Below are 20,401 nucleotides of genomic sequence, written 5' to 3' on the forward strand. Positions count from 1 at the left end.
CTTTATCCAAACATGAAAACGTTGTTCTTCCCCCATTGTGGGCTAATTACACCATCTGTTTAGCCACAGTGCTATTAATGTTAACTCCTTAACACTCCCACATGCGCTGCCCTTAAACACCTCATACTGTCAAAAGTACAAGTCATAAGAAAGCAAGGGAATCAGCCTCCCAGTTTACATTCTCAGCTTCCTGTATGGGATCTATATTATGATCTGTGCAGAGACTTGAGTATTCAGACATCTTTCCATCAATCTTTATCCTAATGGTGGTGCAGATTTTCCACAAGAGCAATAAGAATGGTGAGAAAAATCACTCTACCAAAGCTAAAGGCTGAGAAATAGGCAACTGTTGACAAAGAGGATAAAGCTAGGAAAGAGAGGACCAGCAAAGAGTCAACCCCCTGGCAGGCCTTGCTTATCTCTGGAAGTAGGCCAACCCTTTTATCTTCATTTAAAAAAAAAAAAAAAAAAATCAACTTCGTAAAAAGATAGAAATCTCTTCACAGACCATAGGTATTTAAAAGTCAGCTGTGCTGCTATTGAGTCATTTTTTGGTGTATTCAATATTAGGAGGTGAGCACATTTGCAAATGCCAAGAGTATCTCACTGAATTCTCCAAATGAGAATAGTGCTTTTCTACTGAAGCCTCCCTGTGTTCAAGGTCAGAGAAGCAGAGAATTGGCGTGGGGCTAAGAAGAAAATGAGTTTACTTAATGATAAGAATTTATAATGAGATTTCATTTGAGCAAATATACCAGTTTTGGATTCTCTTAATTTTTTTCCTGTGCAGCTTAATAGCATTGCAATAAAAATTGCTAATTTAGATGAGTTGTAGACAACACCTGTCTGAATTAATTGAAAGCCTGAATCACAGAATAATCTTATAGAAATTAAGTTTTATTATTTTTCTGATACATATAATTAGCCTATCAACTAGGAGCTGGGAAAAACAAAGTCTTTGAGTTACTTGCTTAGACCACTTTGTCTTATATCAGTGCTCTCTTCATCCTGTTTATGTTGTGAATTCATTTTTAAATGGCTTAATATTTTCTACCCTGGGACAGGGTCATTGCAAACAATTTTCTCGTATAGTGCTGTGTTTAAATCTCTGTAAAACCTCTTGTTTTTCAGACTAGGCAATTGGTTTGGAAGGTGGATAACTAAATTCGTTTCCTTCAAGAAAAGAAGGCGAGGTTGGCATCACCCCTCCTCAAACTCCTACCTTTTGAATTATTAAATTATCGCTGTAGAAATTTGTGCTTTTTGAGATGTCCCCAACATTTGGTTATATCAGTGTGCGGTCATGCTACTGTAACAGACCACCGTAGATTCAGTGACTTATAAGGAGGGCAAGTGTATTTAGTCACAGGAATGGAGACCATGAGGTCCAAGCTCAAGGAGGCGACAGACTCGTGTGTGTAAGGACACTGTCTAGGTCAAAGGCAACATCTGGCTGTGTCCTCATGTAATTGGAGGCCGAGTCACTGGTATAAGGATGATAACCCCTTCATTAAGACTTCCCTTTCATATTTTTAATCATCCCCAAAGGTGCCCACGTTGAAATATCATTTTGTGGGGATTGGCTTTCAAATTATGTGTTTTATGGGGTATAAACATTTAAAATGTGTCTGCAGCATAAGTACCGTTTCTTCCTTCTTTCATTCATGTTTGTATTTACAAAATAGAAAATGCGTTTATTGCAGAATCTGTCTACTGCTCATTTATTTTAAGCATTATCTTGCTATCTTGCACAGGCTGGCTTCAAAACTCTATGTTGTTTAGCCTGGTGTTCCACTAGTGTTTCTGCCTCAGCATTGTGAATAGAGGGGTGAAACTAAGGTACCAGGATGCCTGACCACGCTTGTTAAATTTTTGGGTGCCCATTGAACATAATTCACTAAGTTGGAGCTGTGAGTCTAATTTATGCTAATTGAATTGAAGCATTTCAGAAAGGCAGTATTGATTCTATTTTTATGAAAATATTGTCATTGAGAATATCAATAATCAATCTTGAAATACATTCATTAAGAATGTTTTTAATTCAGCAGTCCCCCTTGCTGTTTCCTGAGTTTGACTTTATTATTAAGAATTCTGAGGTTTTAAATAAATGAACTGACATTGGCTACTTTGAGCGAACAGAACAAGTCTTTGTATGGAAATTGTGTGCCTAGGTGGTGAATGAAAGAACACATGAGGTTTCAGGGTTGTGTAGAACCATCGAGAATCATGAGTTTGAACATGTCCAAATAGACACTTAACTGTCCTCACTGCTTCAGTCACACACTCACTACTTTTCCCTTTTCTGTATCCTCCCCAAATCTTCCTCACTCATTGTATTAGTATTCTGTTGCTGTGATAAAACGTGATGGCTAAAAGCCACTTAAAGGGAGAAAGTTTATTTTGGTTTATTGTTGCAGAGGGCTAGAGCTCATCATGGCTGGAAATAGAACATGGGAGCAGGAACAGGCAGCTGGCTTGATCACGTTTCCATCCATAAACAGGAAGTTGAAAGAGAGAATGGGAAGTGGAGTGAGGCAAGAGACTCTAGAGGCAGGTCTACCAGGAACATACTTCCACCAGTATGGTTGCATATCCTAAAGGTTCTGCAACCTCCCCAACTAGAACCACTAACTGGGGACCAACTGTTTAAATACAGGAGTCTCAGGGAGACAGTTCTCATACCACACCCCCATCTCTGCCGCTTTTCTCTCTCCCAACTTCCCCTTACCTCTTTCCCAGCCTTTGTGCTCCCATTTTCTCCCCTCTTTTTCCTGTACCCCTCCTCATTTTCCAGTTCCCTTCTGCTTTGAGAAACCGCCTTGCACCATCACGCCGCCGGGAACCCAGTGACTGTCTCACATATAGTTGTAATAAGATTGACCAATGGGTTTGTTTTATGGTTAAGACTCCTGAGCCTACCAGTCAATGACTGCCATTTGCGGATGATCATTACTCCTTTCAGAGTGACAAAGGGGAATGTTCTTGTGCTTTTTAATCCATGTCCTTTCTGTCAGGGCTCTTTTATTACTTTGAGATATTCCTTATACGGGTGAAGTGGGACAGCCCTCGTTGTTAACCACTTCTTATCATGTTAAGTTCTTCCCCTGGCACCTATTTTGTTTTCAGAGTGTCCTCAGGTGAATCCTAAGTGCAGACAGGATAGAGGAGCACAGGCCTACAGCTTGGATGCACCCCCAATCCTGAGATGTTATTGCTTGTTATAAAAGCAAACGCATAAGACAGATTAGTCATGCGATAGAGTCTTTTTTTTTGAAACTTTATCACGGGTGTATGAGTTTCATTCAAAGTAATTTCTGTAGCAGTGTTTAGGGACTTGCTTGCTTGTATTTGTTCATCTACCAGCTAAAGTAAATGAACCCTAGAAGAAATACTCCAAGGGCAACCTGCAAATAAGAATGCAAAAACTAATATTGATCTAGGGTTTGTTCATTTTCCTGTCCTTACAGCCACTAGCTCATTTGACCCTCTTGACCCCCCCCCCCCCACAGTAGAGACTGTAATTCCTCATGTGACAGAGGAAGAGACCAGATTTACTTAAGCTTGTGGCGCTGGTCAAGGCTGAGGCTGGCATTGAGTGGACACTGAGAAATTGTACACCGCCTCTGATTTTCTCAAAATGGGTACTTTGTCCTTGTCTAAGTCCTCCTCATGTAGCTTTTTCCTGTTTCTATTCTGAGGTAAGGGAATGGGATGATCAAGTCTCTCTCTCTCTCTCTCTCTCTCTCTCTCTCTCTCTCTCTCTCTCTCTCTCTGTGTGTGTGTGTGTGTGTGTGTGTGTGTGTGTGTGGGGGGGATGCAGGTACCTGTGGAAGACAGAAGAGACCATTGGATGCCTTGAAGCTGAAGTTGCAGGTAGTTATCTATGTGCATCACGGTGTGGGTGCTGGAAATGGACCTATAATAGCAACAATGATTTTAATCCTTGAGCTATATCTCCAGGTCCTGGAATGGCATTTGTAGAGTTCTATTGAGGAGCTGTATGTTGGCTTTCGCGTAGATCATGATGATCAACATTTCCCATTGTTGTAGTGGGCAGAACTCTGTTTAGTTATGTTCATGGTATCATTTAATCATCCAGTCTGCCGGTTCATTATCCTAGGCTGTTTTTACATCCAAGGATGCAGATTCAGGGAAATAGCATGCACACTCTGACACAGTGAACTTTGACGCAGAATTCAGCTGATGCCCAGCTCTATTCTTAAGCATACCATGCCAAATAAGCCAAGGAAATTTTCATAGGAATTAGCAGTGATTTTAAACAGTAGCCTTCTCTAGAACTAGATTGAAGGCTGTTTCCCAGCTGAAACAGCAGATTCCACAGGGTAGTGAAGAGCGCTTATTGTTCCAATTAGCGCCAATGTCAGGATTTGGTCGCATCTCTATCTTCTGCTCTTCTTGCTTCAGTCACTCCCTAGTGATAGACAGGGAAGGAACGCGTATTGAATCACTGATTGTGGTCAGTACTGAATTTTGCTGTGCTATTTTTCAATAGGTGTTGCTCATTATTTGGAAATGAGTACTCAGGTAGAAAGAGAGCTTGCCCTATATCATAGTCTTCTGTGGTTTTGCCGCATTATAGTCATAGAATTTGAAGTTAAGAAAAGTAAACTTGGATTCTTTTCTCCAGTGATTTTTTTCTCTCTCTAGTGATTTAAGCTTCGATATTATAGGTACATATTTTTTTTCTAACTTATCAGAGGTTTTTCAACTTTATAATTCATAAAGATAAGAGCCAGGTGTTGATGGCTCACACCTTTAATACCAGCACTCAGGAGGCAGAGTCAGGGGGATCTCTGTGAGTTCGAGGCCAGCCTGGTCTACAGAGCTTGTTCCAGGACAGCTTCCAAAGCAATACAGAGAAACCCTATCTCAAAAGTCCAAAACCCAAACCATACCAAAACAAAACAAAAAACCCAAAACGTAAGATACAAGAGCTCATAGGTTGGGTGTGGTGGTATATACCACATTTTTAATCCCAGCACTTGGGAGGGAGGAGCAGGAGGATCTCTGTGAGTTGCAGGTCATCCAGGACTACATAGTGAGATCCCATCTTAAAACAAAACAAAAAACCCAGTAAAAATAAAGCCATACAAATCCACACATAATTTAAAACACTTTGAAACAAAGTCCTCATTCTTCAATCTAAATTGGCTTCCAACTCTCCATGCTCATGACTCAGCTACCTGAGTGCTAGGATTACAGATGTATGTCACCATGCCTGTCACCAGGAATGTATGGTTGAAGAGAATAGAAGTGGGTGCTGAGACGGGTGGCCCTGTTTCCTTTAGAGGATGAATATATTTTGTTTATATTTTGTCTTTTTTTTTTTTTTTTTTTGTGTTTTTGAGACAGGGTTTCTCTGTGGCTTTGGAGGCTGTCCTGGAACCAGCTCTTGTAGACCAGGCAGGCTGGTCTCGAACTCATAGTGATCTGCCTGCTTCTACCTTTCCAAGGCTGGGGTTAAAGTTGTGCACTACCACTGCCCAGTGCTGAAATTATGTCTTATACCTAATAATCCCAACACTTGGGAGGCTGATGCTGGAGGGTCTAGAGCCAGCTTGGGCCACGTTATAAGACCCTATTACAACAACAACAAAACAACAACAGAGGCATATTTAATTTTTTTTTCAGGGAAGTGTGGCGAAATTTCTTTCAAATCATGATTTGATGGTGACAAATAGGCTTTAAGCTACTTTAGTGCATGGGCTCTCCAAAGTTATTATGAACTGAAGTATTCTTTTTTTTTAAATCTTAAATTTCTTAAGAACTCAAGATACCTTTTGTTTCTGTGGGTTATATCTATTAATCTTTACCATATAAAAAATTAAAACTGAAATGGAAAACTTATTAAATATTTACAATAAATAAGCAGAAGTTAATGGTGGTTCTTTGCTTGTGGTCTGTGGGGACAAGCCCTGGCATGTGATAGGCAAGTTCTCCACCACAGGAATATGCTGACGGATACATAATATGCTTAAAAAAATCAGCTTCCCTGTTCTAAACCAAAATCACTGAAAATGCTTCCTTAAAAACCACAAAAAATCTCCAAAGCTACACAGAGAAACTCTGCCTCGAAAAATAAGAAAACAAAACAAAACAAAAAAACCCACAAGAATTTTAATTCTCAAGTTCCTAACTTCTTAGAGGCCAGTTTTCTCTTTTTGTAATATATATTTTTGGCTGAAAATAATATATAAATATGTACTCCCACAGAGACATGCAATCAGAAAGGATGTCTCAATAAATTCAATAAAAAAATTGTTGATGACTTTCTTTGCTATCTAGTATCCTAGGGTCTAATCTCTTAAGAGTTTGAATAAAAAGTATAAAATTTCATCAGTGAACACCTTGTTTTGTTAATATACTGGTATTTTTCACACTTTGGATCTTTTATAGCCATGTAATTTGTAACATTATCCACTGGTCAGTTGAAAAATCTTGGTTTATCCTCTTTCTGCTTGTCTAAATGTGTACATGGTTCATTATAAACTAAGTTGGTACGTTCATAGAAATTTGAAGGTTTATAAAGCCATCAAGCAATGAACAGTGGATAAAAGGTTTCAGGACACTGTGTGTGTGTGTGTGTGTGTGTGTGTGTGTGTGTGTGTGTGTGTGAAGCCCAAATTTCATCACCAGCAACAAATGTTGGTTATTTTCCATCCTATGACAGGTGTAACCATTCTATCATCCAGAAAATACTGGTCAGGGCCACTTTGGAATACAGTTTGTCTTCAGTCAGTCACTCAGTAGAACAGTGTTTCATGAAAGCAGTGGCTACTTTTAGCAATTCTTTTCTTTGAGATCACCACCCATCTGTGGTGATCCGAATGAGAAATGTCCCCCATGGCTCAGACACCCTTGTCTCTGGGTGGTTGCTCTGTTAGGGGAAGTTATATGAGCTTTTGAGAGGTGTATCCTTGCTGGAGGGAGCAGCTCAGTGGGGGTGGGCTTTGCAAATTTGTCATCTCCCCCCACTGGTAGTTCACTTTTCCCAGTGGGAGTCAGCGGTTGAAGACCTCAGCTTCCTGCTCTGGCTGCCTGCTCCCATTATGGATGCTCCCTCTGCAACTATAAGCCAAAATAAACTCTTCTAATCATTGCCTAGATCATAGTATTTTATCACATAATAACAACCTAATAATAACCAATGCACCATTCCATCTGTTAGAACAGAAAGTCTGCATGGAGAGTCCCCATCATCACAGAACATTAAGACGACACAGTCAAAGCTTGGGGTGTTACAAAACTAATTTTTCAGGTTTGTCGAAGACATTCTGAAATGAAATGGGCATTTTGTTCACTCTTACTGAATGTTAGTGAAAAGTAAAACTGATTACCTGTTTGCTTGGGTGGACATTTTGATTCCTGTTCCTGTTGTCTGCAGTTGGGTCCACCAGTAACTGAGAAGAAAGAGGGGGTGGGGATATGCTTCCAAAGTAGTTGTGACTTCACAGAACTTCCAGAATGGTTCTTAGGTGGCACACTTCGCATATATTTTGTTTAGAGGGTTAGTTGTCATGAACAGAGAAAAAAAAATTCAGTATATATTTCTAAAAGTCAAATTTCATCCTTGTATTCAAATAAATGGTTTTGTTAATTGGCTCATTAACAGCTTGGAAAAATTAAATTGCTATTACAGAGAAGAGGATAATTTGTTTTTAATTTTCAAATAAATTAAGTACAATAGCACTTCACAGTACATTTCTTAAGAGTGATCATGCTGTTCATTATTAGGATGCCTGCATCCTCACCGGCTTGAGCTGGTGACATACTTCACAGGCGTCCTCAGGGCAAAGACACTATGAGAAGGGATGTACTTCTTCTCCCTGTGAGAGCAGCAACCATCTTTTCTCCTTATAGACTCCTTGGTCTGATTTTTACACTGCCAGGGTTGCGTTTCCTACATTAAATGAATGGGCAAAAGTAATGTAAGTATGAACGGACTTGACCCTTCAGTCCCTGAATTCACAAGGGGGCTACTATATGTACAAGCATTAAACTTCCCGTCCTTTGAAGTTAATTAAAAACAATGCACTTCCCAGAAAACAAACTCATTAATTTTCCGGAAGCAGAGATCACATGTAGTAAATATTTCTATGCTCCTTCCCTTTCCCCATTTTTACCCAGGCTTTCTTTTCTTCACGGGGGAAAGAAGCAGTGTGCAGACATAAGGTTGGCCCCTGGGAGAGTGTCCTTGCATTCACAAGTATTCAGACTTGTGTTTAAGATCTGCAGCGCATTGAGAACAGCTCTGTAGATTGCCGTCAAATCCCACGGATGACTAAATGGTAAATTCTAATAAAACAATACATGGCATGGAGGCGTGAATCATCCTTGTTTAAGTAACATACATTTAGGGAAGTAGATGCAGATAAATACAGTATCTTGGGGGTGGCAGTAAAGGACTCTGCTTTCCAGTGCGCTAGTGCAGGATGTATGAAATGCCTTTTATCTGCACATATGGATCTGTGAATGTCAAAAATCACAGACATTTAAACATATTTTATAAACTGACCTCACGAAGGGCAGAAACATAACAGGATGTGATCACTGCCACTCAGAGAAGGGAAGACATTTTATCAGGACATCTTGCCTAACATTTTTTTTTTTTTTTTTTGGTTCTTCATTAGTGATTAAACTTTGACTTGTAAATGATAATCGTAATTTCTTGCCCATCTCCAATTCCAGTGCAGAATCTTTGAATCTTCAGGGTAATAAGCTAGTGTCAGAAAGTGCTGTGTGCATGAATTATTTATGTAGTAGCTAACATGGGCCGTGCTCTGGTGTGCCAAGGGTGGAGCTTATGAGGAAGAGAAGATCTGTTTAGTTTAACAGAAGCGAACACAGGCAGTGGAAAAAGGGTTGAAGTCTATAGTAGGGGACATGGGACATGTCCTGAGGCCTTGGCGAGGAATTGACCCTGTTGCTCTTTCTCCTCCCTCCCTCTCTCCCGTGTGTGTGTGTGTGTGTGTGTGTGTGTGTGTGTGTGTGTGTGTGAGAGAGAGAGAGAGAGAGAGAGAGAGAGAGAGAGAGAGAGAGTGTGTGTGTGTGTGTGTGTGTACATGCACATACTCAAAAAGGCCAGGGAAGTCCGCATAGAACAGGTGGCTCACTGGAATTACATGCACTAAGATGCCTTAGTAGTTATAAAGAGCAGTCATTGATCGCACTCCCATAGTTCATCCTGAAATGTAGAAAAACTGATGGCGTTTCAGTAACAGTGATTGTATGGTAACCCTGGGATGCTGGTAGGAAGGTCCCTGAGGGTGACCTGCACACTGGGGCATTCCAGTGCCTGGTGACCCTTCAGGCTGTATGAAGCAACATTACTTTTGTGCTCGCTACAATGTGAAGTAAGATGTTTCCAAATCATGGGATCCTGTCTTCCATTTGTGTGGAACTAATAGGTCTAATCCAGAAGCGCCCCTTGCTTTCATGTTGTAGATATTTTCTATCTCGAAGGAGCTTGAGGTTGAGTGTGCATGCTTGAGAGTGGCTGGAGAATGGCCAAGGGTTTTGACAGTTGTAAGCACGCATAATATGTTAATCCCGGTTCAAATCCTCTACTAATTAGCTCTCAGGTCTTTGGATCAGTTATGTAAGATTTCCCTACCTGACTTTCTTAATGTTGGAAATTAGAGATAAAGATAGTAGCCGACTCCTCGGGTGTTTGTGAACATTTAATGAGATAATCTATGTAAAGGGCTTAGCATGGTGCCGGTCATATAGCAGGTGCTCAATGCACGTTAGCTATCACTTTCTCTTAAAGCAGCTTAATAAATGCTGGGATGTTTAGCAACCCCTCAGCCAGTCATTTAAAAATGTTGTGTTTCCTTATTTCCCAGGTCAGGTAGAAACCCTGGCATTCCTGCAAGGTTCAGCGCCACCACTGAGCTGGTCTAGCTTGGTGGCAATGATTTCAGGAGAGAGATGCTGTCCTTTTGCTTTATTGCGACGTTTAATATTTTTTAACCTCTCACTAAGGGCACAGCACTTGAACTGAAATTCTTGTGCCTTATAAGATTACTTTTTATACCGACAAAGAGTTGTCTATTTCAATGGACATGCTGTACATTACAGTTTGTTTATATCTGCAATTGTGTGTGTGTGAGAGAGTGCGTGTGTGTACACTGTCTCTCAGTCTCTCCAGACAAGCAAGGGGGGCAGGAGGGCATGGTGGTCACTCCTTCAAGGGAGGCAGAGGCAGGCAGACCTTGTAAGTTCAGAGACAGCACAGCAAGTTTGAGGCCAGCGAGGGTCACACAGTGAGACCCTACCCTGTCTCATAAAATGAAACAAACAAGGAAAAGAACAAGTGTTACTTAGGTTTGCCCCCTGCCCCCTTTAGCTATTCTAAAGGGTAAGAGTCCACATAAGATTGTGGCTGATAGCACAAGCTTTGTTCCGAAGCCATTTTGTGTGCTTTCCATACTGGTTTCCTCAGCTTTATTTGCAAGCTGGAGCAGGTATTAAAGATGCAGTGTTCTGGAGGGAGCAGGAGCCCAGGGCGCTTGAAGCATTGCTAATTTCCAACCTTGTAATTTAGTTAAATTGAAACATAACTGCATTTAGATGAATGGGCTGCTAGTTTTCCTTCGCAAAGCAAACATGCCAACCTTTCATTACTTCGGCTTCTGTGCTGTTTAGGTCTACTTCCTTATACCAGTCAACACGGAACACTCCTGCAGACTCTCTGGATTGAAAACAAACAAACAAAAAAAACCCCAAAGGGAATTAAAAAACTGGAGGATTTGTTCCATAATGGACTGTCTCAGTTTCTGTTTTGAACCTAGAGTGAGAGATTCCAGGCAGTTGGTGTTGCTCTGGAGAGTGCTCCGTTCTTGGCTCATGTGTTCTCAGACCTGGGAGTGAATAAGTGACACCGTAGGTCCGACGACAAATGCAGTTTATCTTCGTCTGGGATCCATGACTTCTATTAAATTTAATTACTTCCCCCGTGGCTTCTATTAAATTTAATTAATTTCCCCTGAAGCTGGCATGCTAGAGGTGCTGCTGCTAAATGAAGGTGATTGCTAATTGAGGGAGTTTTCCTGAAAGGTTTTCCTCCTTCTCCTGTTTATGTGGAAATGCCTCATCCAGCCTGACACCTCACAGTGTTTGAGGAGTTGCTGTTGTGAAGTCTCAGGGAGGGGCTTCGCTGTTCTTCGGAGAACTCTGGACTCTTTTGGGAGGGGTGTGTGTGTAATCCTCCAGTTACTGTGTCTTTTGTTGGAAGCCAGTGTAAGACACTCAGGAAAGAAACCTGGCCCAGTCTTAACCCGGGCAAGATGGAACCTGTTAGGCCTACCTACTTGTGGAGGCGCCTGGCAGCTGGATCAAGCTAATTATTGCTCAGTTCCAGAAGCCCAGAGAGGCAAGTGTATATTGCTGATCCAAAGAAACTATTGCTACTTCAAAGACGTCTTCACAATTAAAAAAATAAATGTTATTGGCAAAATGGATGATTTTATTTGGGCTATAATTCCTTGAAGATAAGATAAATAGCTGTATTTGTACCTAAAGGTAAAAAATTCTAAGCCCTATTAAAAATGTCAAAACATCATTTGCTCATTTATACTCATAACAGCATTAATAGTAATAACCAGAACCTGGAAGCAACTTAGATGCCCCTCAACTGAAGAATGGGTCAGGAAAATGTGGTACATTTATATAATGAAGTATTACTCATCGGTAAAAAAAATAATGACATCTTAAAATTTTCAGGCAAATAGATGGAAGTCGAAAAAGCCATCCTGATAAGCCAGACCCAGAAAGGCAAATATAATATGGACTCACTCATAAGTGGATATTAGACATAAAGCAAAGGACAATCAGCCTAAGGCCATACCCTAGAGAACCCAGGAGAGACTCACATGGATCCACCTAGGAAGGGGAAAAAGACAAGCAAGCTCTCCTGAGTAAATTGGGAATGTGGGGGTCAGGGGAGAGGGGAGGAGAGAGGGGAGGAGAGAGGGGAAGTGGCGAAAATGTATAGCTCGATAAAAAATATAGACAAAAATTAAAAAAAAGTCAAAGCATGGTTGCTACAGACCCATTGCCATTGCTCTGTATCTAAAATTGAGGAGATATTAGGAAGAAAATTTGTAAGGCATTTAATTTGCTTTTATTCTGACAGCTTTTATTCCCGGGCTTTCTATTTATAACGAGAAAGGAATGTTATTTTTGGACATCAGTATATACTAGAAGTTACATGTGCAATGTATGTATGTAGATGTATACTCCACACATGATGTATGCAATTATATAAAATTATTTTAATAATATGTGTAAATGCATAGTATGTATTTATTAGTTAATTTGGCAGCACAATGAGCGTTTTCTCTTTTTTTAACATACAAAGAGCTGTAGCACAAGGTCGTGTCTTTCTCCTCAATAACTGCATCTGTTGATTCCAACAGCATTATGTGACTTACGCTTCCTTGGGTATGTATAGCTTATGGTTTTTGAGGAACATCTGTTATTCTTTGAGAGACCAATAGACGCTCACATGGAATTAAGCCCTTTGAAAAGTTGTGTCCTTTGATTTTCACAATCTCATTTTTCGTTTCTCATAATCCTCTGTATACATCATAAAACTAGAACCTCACTCAGACTGGACGATTATTGTCTCATTATTTTGCTTACTTTTATGTTTAGTGCTTCACATGGCCCTCTTTTCTTTTTGTATTATGAATCTTTTCCCATGATGCTTTGTGTAACCCTAGTGTGATCAGTACCCTTCATACTTTTTTTTTTTTTCTTTCTTTTTTCCAGACAGGGTTTCACTGTGTAGCCTTGGCTGCCCTGGAACTCAAGAGTTTTACCTGTCTCTGCCTCCCTAGTGCTGGGATTAAAGGTGTGCACCACCGACCAGACCAGCCCATTTGTTACTTTTAGTTCATTTCTCTAAGCCTGTTGAAGGGAAACCGGAGTTTCACTGCAGGGACAATCTAAATAAGAGGACTCAGTGTAGAACTGGACTCCATGGTTAGTAAGGAGATTTCTATAACCAAGTAGCTCTCTCCTGTAAAATTGTTAAGATAAACCAACAGCTTTGGGGAGCAACAGACCCAGTGGGATTGTTGTGACAGGCAGGTCTGTGTGGTCTGATGTCATCTGACAGGTAGGAGGAATTGAGGACCTCTAACAGAGTGCTGAGGTAGGGGATGGATTCCCAGTGAGTTGGTGAGGGGGGTTAATTAATTTTCTTGTCTAGAATTGGGCCATGGGGGTGGGCAAATTTGGTATCAGTTACTAGGGCATAGTGCTAGTATTGAAAGTTTGGTGAGAGCGTCACTGAAGACAGAGGACTCTTTTTCTGCCTTGTTTCCTAGCCATATAGAGGCCTTCCTAATGCCAGGACCCTTTAATATAGCTCCCCATATTGTGATGATCCCCAACCATACACTTATTTTTTTGTTACTACTTCTTAACTGTAACTGTGCCACTGTTATGAATTGTGATGGAGATGTCTGCGTTTTTTTAACGGTTTAATGTGACTCCATATGAAAGGGCCTATTGGCCCTAAGAGATTGAATCCCATAGGTAGAGGACTACTGCTCCTCACTCAGTGTCTACTTCCCTGCATCCTTCTCTGATAGCCATGGCTCATGGGTTAATACAGAAACTAGGCAATCGACATTTGTCCCTTTGTTGTATGATCTCTACTACAAGTACTGCGTTCTGTTCAGTCTGTTTGCACATATTAAAAAAAAATCATTATTTCTCTCAACCTCACTATTTTAGTAGATGCCACTAGACAGCTATACTCTTTGTTTTTTTGTGCTCTACTTAGTGTCTTAAATCCTTTCCACTGGTGAGCTTTTAGTTTTGGATTGCAAGCATGTTAATCTTACTTTTCTTCTCTTTTCCTTTTGTGTCCCCGTACTTTAATCCCTCTATTGTGTGTACCCTTCTCCAATCCACTCATTTCTTTCTACCCTAGTTCACTTCCTTACTTCCTCTCTCAGACATCTTCAGCCCTCCCTTCTCTGCCGTCCTGGGCAGATGGGACAATACACAGTTTTATGTTCCAGTAATCTGTGGTGATTATTAATGATTTACACTCAACTTATTTAAAGGCAGTGACTGTGGAAAGACTTAAGAATCCCAAGGAAGTCATCTTTTTTCTTTTCTTCAAATGACTGAAATGTGTTTCTCTGCTGCCTACCTTAGTTCTTTTCTGTTGCTGAAACAAAATACCCGAGGATATCAAAGGAGGTTTTCTTGGCTGATGATTCTAATTTATGGAAACTCCAAATTCGTAATATGGTATGCACTATGAGTGCTCCATCCCCCAGCTTAACTTCACAGAAGTGGAAGAGGAAGTCTCTGGTACAAAACAAGTCACACTTCTCTGGCTTATTCCTCCTCTCTGATAACACTTTCCAAGAACTAATCTGATTCCAAAGAACTACATTAATTCTTCCTGATAGGGTTTTTCCCAGGCGTCCCTCCAAAGGACTTATCATTTCAAGACCAAGAACAATGAGAACTAACATTACACTCTGTGAACCTCCTGCAAGGCACACATTCAAGTCATTGTGGCCTCCACTTACAAGAGATTGATAATTTTATTTGGGATAGTTTGTTTGAGAAATTAAGCTTTTATTACTATGTTCTGATGTTGTTACATCTTAGTGTGGCATTATTATTGGTTGCCACCTCGACACATCTGTGAGAGATAGCATCAGTTAAGGAACTGCCTCCATCAGATTGGCCTGTGGCCATGTTTGTGGGACATTTTGGTAGCTAATTGGTGGGACCAACCCAATGTGGGCTACACAAACTCTGGGTTTGGGTTACATAAGAAAGGTAGCTGAATGGAGCCTGGAAAGAAGCCTTTAAAGCAGCATTTGCTTGTGGTTCCTGCCTCAAACTTCACAAATAAACCCTTTCTTCTCCAGGATGGCTTTGGTTGTAGTGTTTATCACATCAACAGAAACCAAACCAGAACACTTAGTGATTTTTATTAATATTTTGCATCTTTCTTCACCATGCTTTAAAATTTTTTTAAATATATATTTTTATTTTATGTGCCTCAGTGTTTTGCCTAGATATATGTCTGTGATTATGTCGGGTTCCCTGGTACAGGAGTTATGGACAGTGAGCTGCCATGAGGGTGCTGGGAATTGAACTTGGGTCCTCTGGAAGAGCAGCCTGTGCTCTAACCACTGAGTGGTCTCTCTGGTCCTAGTTATTTTTATTTTAAAGCCTGCAGCAAAAGATGATGTTCTAGTGAACAGACACATTCAGTAGCTCTTACCCAGGCTATCAGAATTTGAGTTCCTTTTACAGTGTAGCTTGATTTTGACACTCAGTCATTGAAGTTGCCATTTATTTAACTTATTCCATATTAATAAATTCTATGGACTGTATTATAGTCAGGAAGATACAAGTCAATCAGTAAATGAATTAACCTTTTCTCTTAATCTCTACATGCATCTGACTCTGCTCATGACATACTAGACTGCCCTACCAATTTTTAGTGTTTTCATATTTTAGTTTGCAGATGTGAACTAACAGCAAACAGTTATATTCTCTCATGGCTACGTGGCAGGAAGGAGAAATGAGGCAGTCAATTAGATGTTTGGGTGGGGGGCTGTAGATCCTAAGTAAGGAGCAGTCAGTTGTGCTTTGCAATCCGTGTTGGCTGGTTTGCTACATAAGTGTGGCTTAAGAACAAGTTCTTAAGTTCAAAGCTGTTTTTTTTTCTTTTTAAAGTAATACACAGGATGCATACTCATGCATACACTCACATCCATGCACACTCGGAATGCCATTTACTCAGGTGACTCTGTGTGTCAGAGGAAGGAAGTGGAATCTGAACCGATATATCCCGAGGTGAATTTGTTCTCACTGATGCTGAATGGAAGGAGAGCCTGTAGACAGGGATGAACAAGGAGGGGCTGCAAAGGTAATATAGTATAGAAGGAGATAAACAATCGCATAGAACAGTGAAGGATCCAAAATAGTCACGTTTGCCAGAACAGTCCACTACCTAAGTTATTTTATGCATTTCTACTTTCACAAGTCTGTGTCCATGTCTAGTGTATGGTAAGGAGTTTTGAGGATGTTTCTGCCCACTGGATTTCATCTACACCTGCCTGGTCTGACATGACTCAGACATGGATTTTTGTTTCTGAGATCTGACTTTAGCCGTTCCTTGGTGGGTACAGGCTGATGTCTGTCTGAGATTTCTGAAGTTTGCCATGCGTGACACACTGGTCTTACTGTTGCTGAGTCTGTGGTCTCCATGTGACAGCTTTTCAAGCTGCTCTTTTCTGATGGAGCATTTTTTTTTTTTTTTGACCATAGGACTCATGCTTTCCTGCTTTTTTGTCTTCTGTTTCATTTTGTTTTCCTTATTTTTGTAATAGGATATCAAGCTAAATGTCTAGGTTTTGTGTGTGCTTAGGAGACAGTAAGTGAATTTGTCTGTCCCTCCCCACCACAAGCCCCTTTTAACTGTCCATATATTACATTTTTTATTTTCATGGAACAAGGACTTTCTGTCTTGTGTAGATTAACCTTTACTTTAGGCCATCTAGAGGAGCCGTAAGAATGAATATACCATCTGAAGGTAAGTGATGGAGGACTGACCTTTGATTCAGGAAACTTGAGCTTGAGTTCCTTTCCTCCTGACTCAAAAACAAATGCTGTTTGTCAGTTGGCCTCACTCTCTGATGTCTGCTTTTTTCATTAATAAAAGAACATTTCAGGATACCTAGGCCAGACTGACCTGCCTCTTTTTTTGTTTACTTTTGTCTAGTGATCTGTTCTTCCCACACTGCCTGACAATTTCATTTCCTGTTTTCCTGTTGTCTGAGACATCGCTACTTTAGGACTAATTTGGGTGATTAAGTTTTTTTTTTTTTTTTTTTTTTAAGAACAAATCAAAACTCAAATGCTTTCTCACAGGTTTAAGTGGCTGCCTCCAAATTCATGCTTTTGTTAAGATTTGAATAAACGGTTTACCGAAAAGGAAATACAAACTTTCAAACAGATGAGAAAATGCTTAATTCTTCTCATACTAATAATAAAAAAGTACATGCGCAGAGAGATGTTGTTTTCTTCTTCTGATTGATTTGGCAGTTCTCCAGAAATTCTGGACTATTTTGTGAGCAGAGGTGTAGAAAACAGTCCCAACATGCTGTTGTTCCTGTGAGGTGCAGTGCATGCTGGGTAAGACACTTTAGCAACATCCATCAAATATACATGGCTGTATCCATAACAGCCCCCACGTGTCTGAAATATCTGCATAAAAATGTTCATGGCATTTATTTTTTAATAGCAAAAATTAAAAATCAACTAAACATTTTATCAGTGTAGAACTAGTTACGTGAATGACAGTACGTTCACACAGTGGAAGGTTGTCCAGCTGGTAAAAATTTAGGATGCTAAGGTAATCCTATGTTTACTCATATTGAAAGCTCAAGATATTTTATTAAAGATTTTGGGAATAGGTATCTGATAGGTTACAAAGGGAGCTACCAATTTTTAAGCATGATATAAGAAAATATACTTTTTTGTTTATGTGTATGTATATATAAAGAATTTAGGAAGATTATCTAAGGTATTGATAGCTGCAGGTATTTATAAAAGGGGAGATTACTTCTGTATTGCTTTGAATTTTATTTGCAGTTTTTAAAACACGCTATCTCAAAGATTGGCTTCCAGCCAGGTGCTAACAAATGCCACTAATTCTAACACTTGGGAAATGGTGGAGGTTGAAGGTTCAGGGACTGACATTCTTAGGCTGCATAGTGAGCTGGATGCCAGCCTGGACTACAGGAGATTTTGTCTCAACAGAAATCATAAAAAACAAGTATTAAACCTAAATATCATATGGTAGTGTGGGTCATTACAGTGTTATCTTAACACTTGTGAAATACAGGTAGGATTTGGAGTGATAGAAAGAACTAGACAGGGCTGGAAGAAGGCTCAATGGCAATCATGAGGTCTGGAGTTTGAATACTCATAGCCACGTAATAAGCTGAGCATCCCATGTACATTGTAGCTCCAACTCTGAGTTGGGAGGAGAACAACACATCACCTGGGTTTGTTGGATTTGAGCCTACTCCAGAAAAATGGAGCCCCCCCCCATTCAGGAAGAGATTCCCAAAGGAATAGGCTGAGTCTGATACACGAGGACACCGAACAGACGCTAGTTTTGGCATGTGCACATAGGCACACACTCCCGCCCAGTACATGGTTGCATACATTCACATACATATCCTCTACCCCAATAAATGAAGGTGTGGAAGAGAACTAAGTAGAAAGGTGACAGAATGCACCAACGACCTATCATAGATGGCAGCCTTTGGGCATGAAAAAGAAATCAGGTAGTAAGAGTTTTACAAGAAAACACGTGATAGTGTTACTGTCTAGGAGTCTTGATCAGGTTTGTTTTCTCTGCCAATTAAAGAACTAAAGACTTCAACAGGCAAAATCACAGCAAACAAGAGGAGACAGAATCATTAGAAGAAAGGCTTTTATTGGAGGCAAGGACACACAGACAGACAGACAGACAGACAGACAGACAGACAGACAGACAGACACACACACACACACACACACACACACACACACACACACACAGAGGCATAAAGACCCTCTGCAAAGCAGAGAGGAGACGAAGGGAGGAGACTCAGGAAGCCAAGGCCCTGGCTTGTCCTTGAGAAATGATCCAACAGTTTTTAAAGTCCCTGAGGGGTCTTCCTTGTGTAATTCAGGGCTGGTCAATTTGGAGAAAGACAGGGTGGCTGATTGGCTCACAACTGTTGTGTAAACATATCCTTGTCCAGGCCTTGAACCTTGAACCTGATGAGTCCACCAGTAGGAGACTTACTTGCATCAGAGAGCCAGGCTTTTGTCTCAGGTTAGGAGGGTGTAGAAGAAGCCAGCCATCTTGGAAGTTCACCATCTTTTTTACCTACTCCTGGCCCCTTCCCTATATATCAGCAGGGCTTCTGTCCAGCCTTTAGTCCCTTAGTAGGGTACCAAAGTTAATTTAAGTAACTTTGAAATTTAATCTCCAACCATCTGACCCTAAGCAAAAAACAGACAGGTGAACCTCGAACTCCTTTTTCTGGGTTTTGTGTGAGTTGCATTTTAAATCAGGATCAAAAAATGAGAATAAAAGAAGCATTTGGAGTTTACATGTGAATGAGGCCTTTTCCAGACCAAGTATCTTATGTACTTTCAATTCCATGATAATGCATGGAAGTCTGTAGCTGGTTTTTAAACTGCATTTCAATATTCAGGCACGCAATCATTTGCAGATCCTAGACCTTGTTATTTGTGAGCTTCACTCTTTGGCATGTGACCCATAATTCTCCCATGATTGAATTAACCTCACATATGGAGGGTGACTGTTTCAGATCATATCTGTGTGAATGGCTATATTCCGTCCATCCATCCATCCATCCATCCATCCATCCATCCATCCATCCACTTACTCAAAATACACAGATATTTGCTGCCACCTAGACACTGTACTTGGCTCTGAAGAGTCAGTGGTGAACTAGTCATTGCCTTTGTTACGTTATACTTGTAGTGATTCAGATACAGGTATCTCCTGCTTTTTCTGTTTATAATCATGCCCCATTTCCATTGTTAAGTAGGAGGGGAAGGGGGAAATGAGTAACTTTTCCACCGTTGTTCATCCTATGAATACATTATTCTCTGGGAAAAAAGGAGTTTGATCATTTGTTAACATTTTAATTTAAGACATTTTAAAAGAGCAGTCCCTTGATTACTGCAAAGTACTTTGAAAGCACTTTGCAGTATGTGTCTGGTATTAGAAATGAAGCATTGTGTAATGGGGGGGGGGAGAAACTAGGTTTGAAGTTCTTGTTGGAATCCTTATTCATCACTACTTAATGAGTACATTGTATTAATAATACGACGGTTGTTTTTCTCTTAATTCCAGTTTCAGTGGCCAAGCAAAAGCTTCCTTCCACAATCTATACAGTTCAAGTTATATGTTGTGTGCTTAGCACCATGGGAGCTCTGCAAATGCTAGTCATCATTTGGAGACTGATTGAGAGGTAATGACTGGAAAAGCGCTTGTGTGGTGGTACTCTGTGTTTGACAACATGTTCAAGTTTCCGCCTGGAAGCCTGAACTGCTTTTGTCTTTAGGTTTTCACAGTCTGACTGGCACCTAGGGTGCCCCAGCTCACTCTTCTTGTGCCTTTGTAAGGCGATACCACCCTGCATTGGAGGTGGGTAACAGCCCTTTGATTTGGTCCCTAAATCAAAGGAGGTGAGATGAAGGCAGGTGAAGGGAGCTCGAAGTAGGTAGTTACACGGAAGTGGAGAGATGAATGCCTGCCTGGCTCCCTCTTCTCCATTCCCTGCCTGTGGCAAGCAGCCAG

At 40.5% G+C, this 20,401-nt stretch overlaps 1 protein-coding gene across 7 annotated transcripts in view; it reads left to right on the forward strand.

The window, feature by feature from the left end:
• Ptprk (protein tyrosine phosphatase receptor type K) overlaps positions 1–20,401 on the forward strand; it is a 503,412-nt gene that overhangs the window by 67,238 nt on the left and 415,773 nt on the right. The gene's annotated exons all lie outside the window — the stretch shown is intronic.

This window comes from Phodopus roborovskii, unplaced genomic scaffold, assembly GCF_943737965.1.
Source record: "Phodopus roborovskii unplaced genomic scaffold, PHOROB, whole genome shotgun sequence".
Lineage (NCBI taxonomy): Eukaryota > Metazoa > Chordata > Mammalia > Rodentia > Cricetidae > Phodopus > Phodopus roborovskii.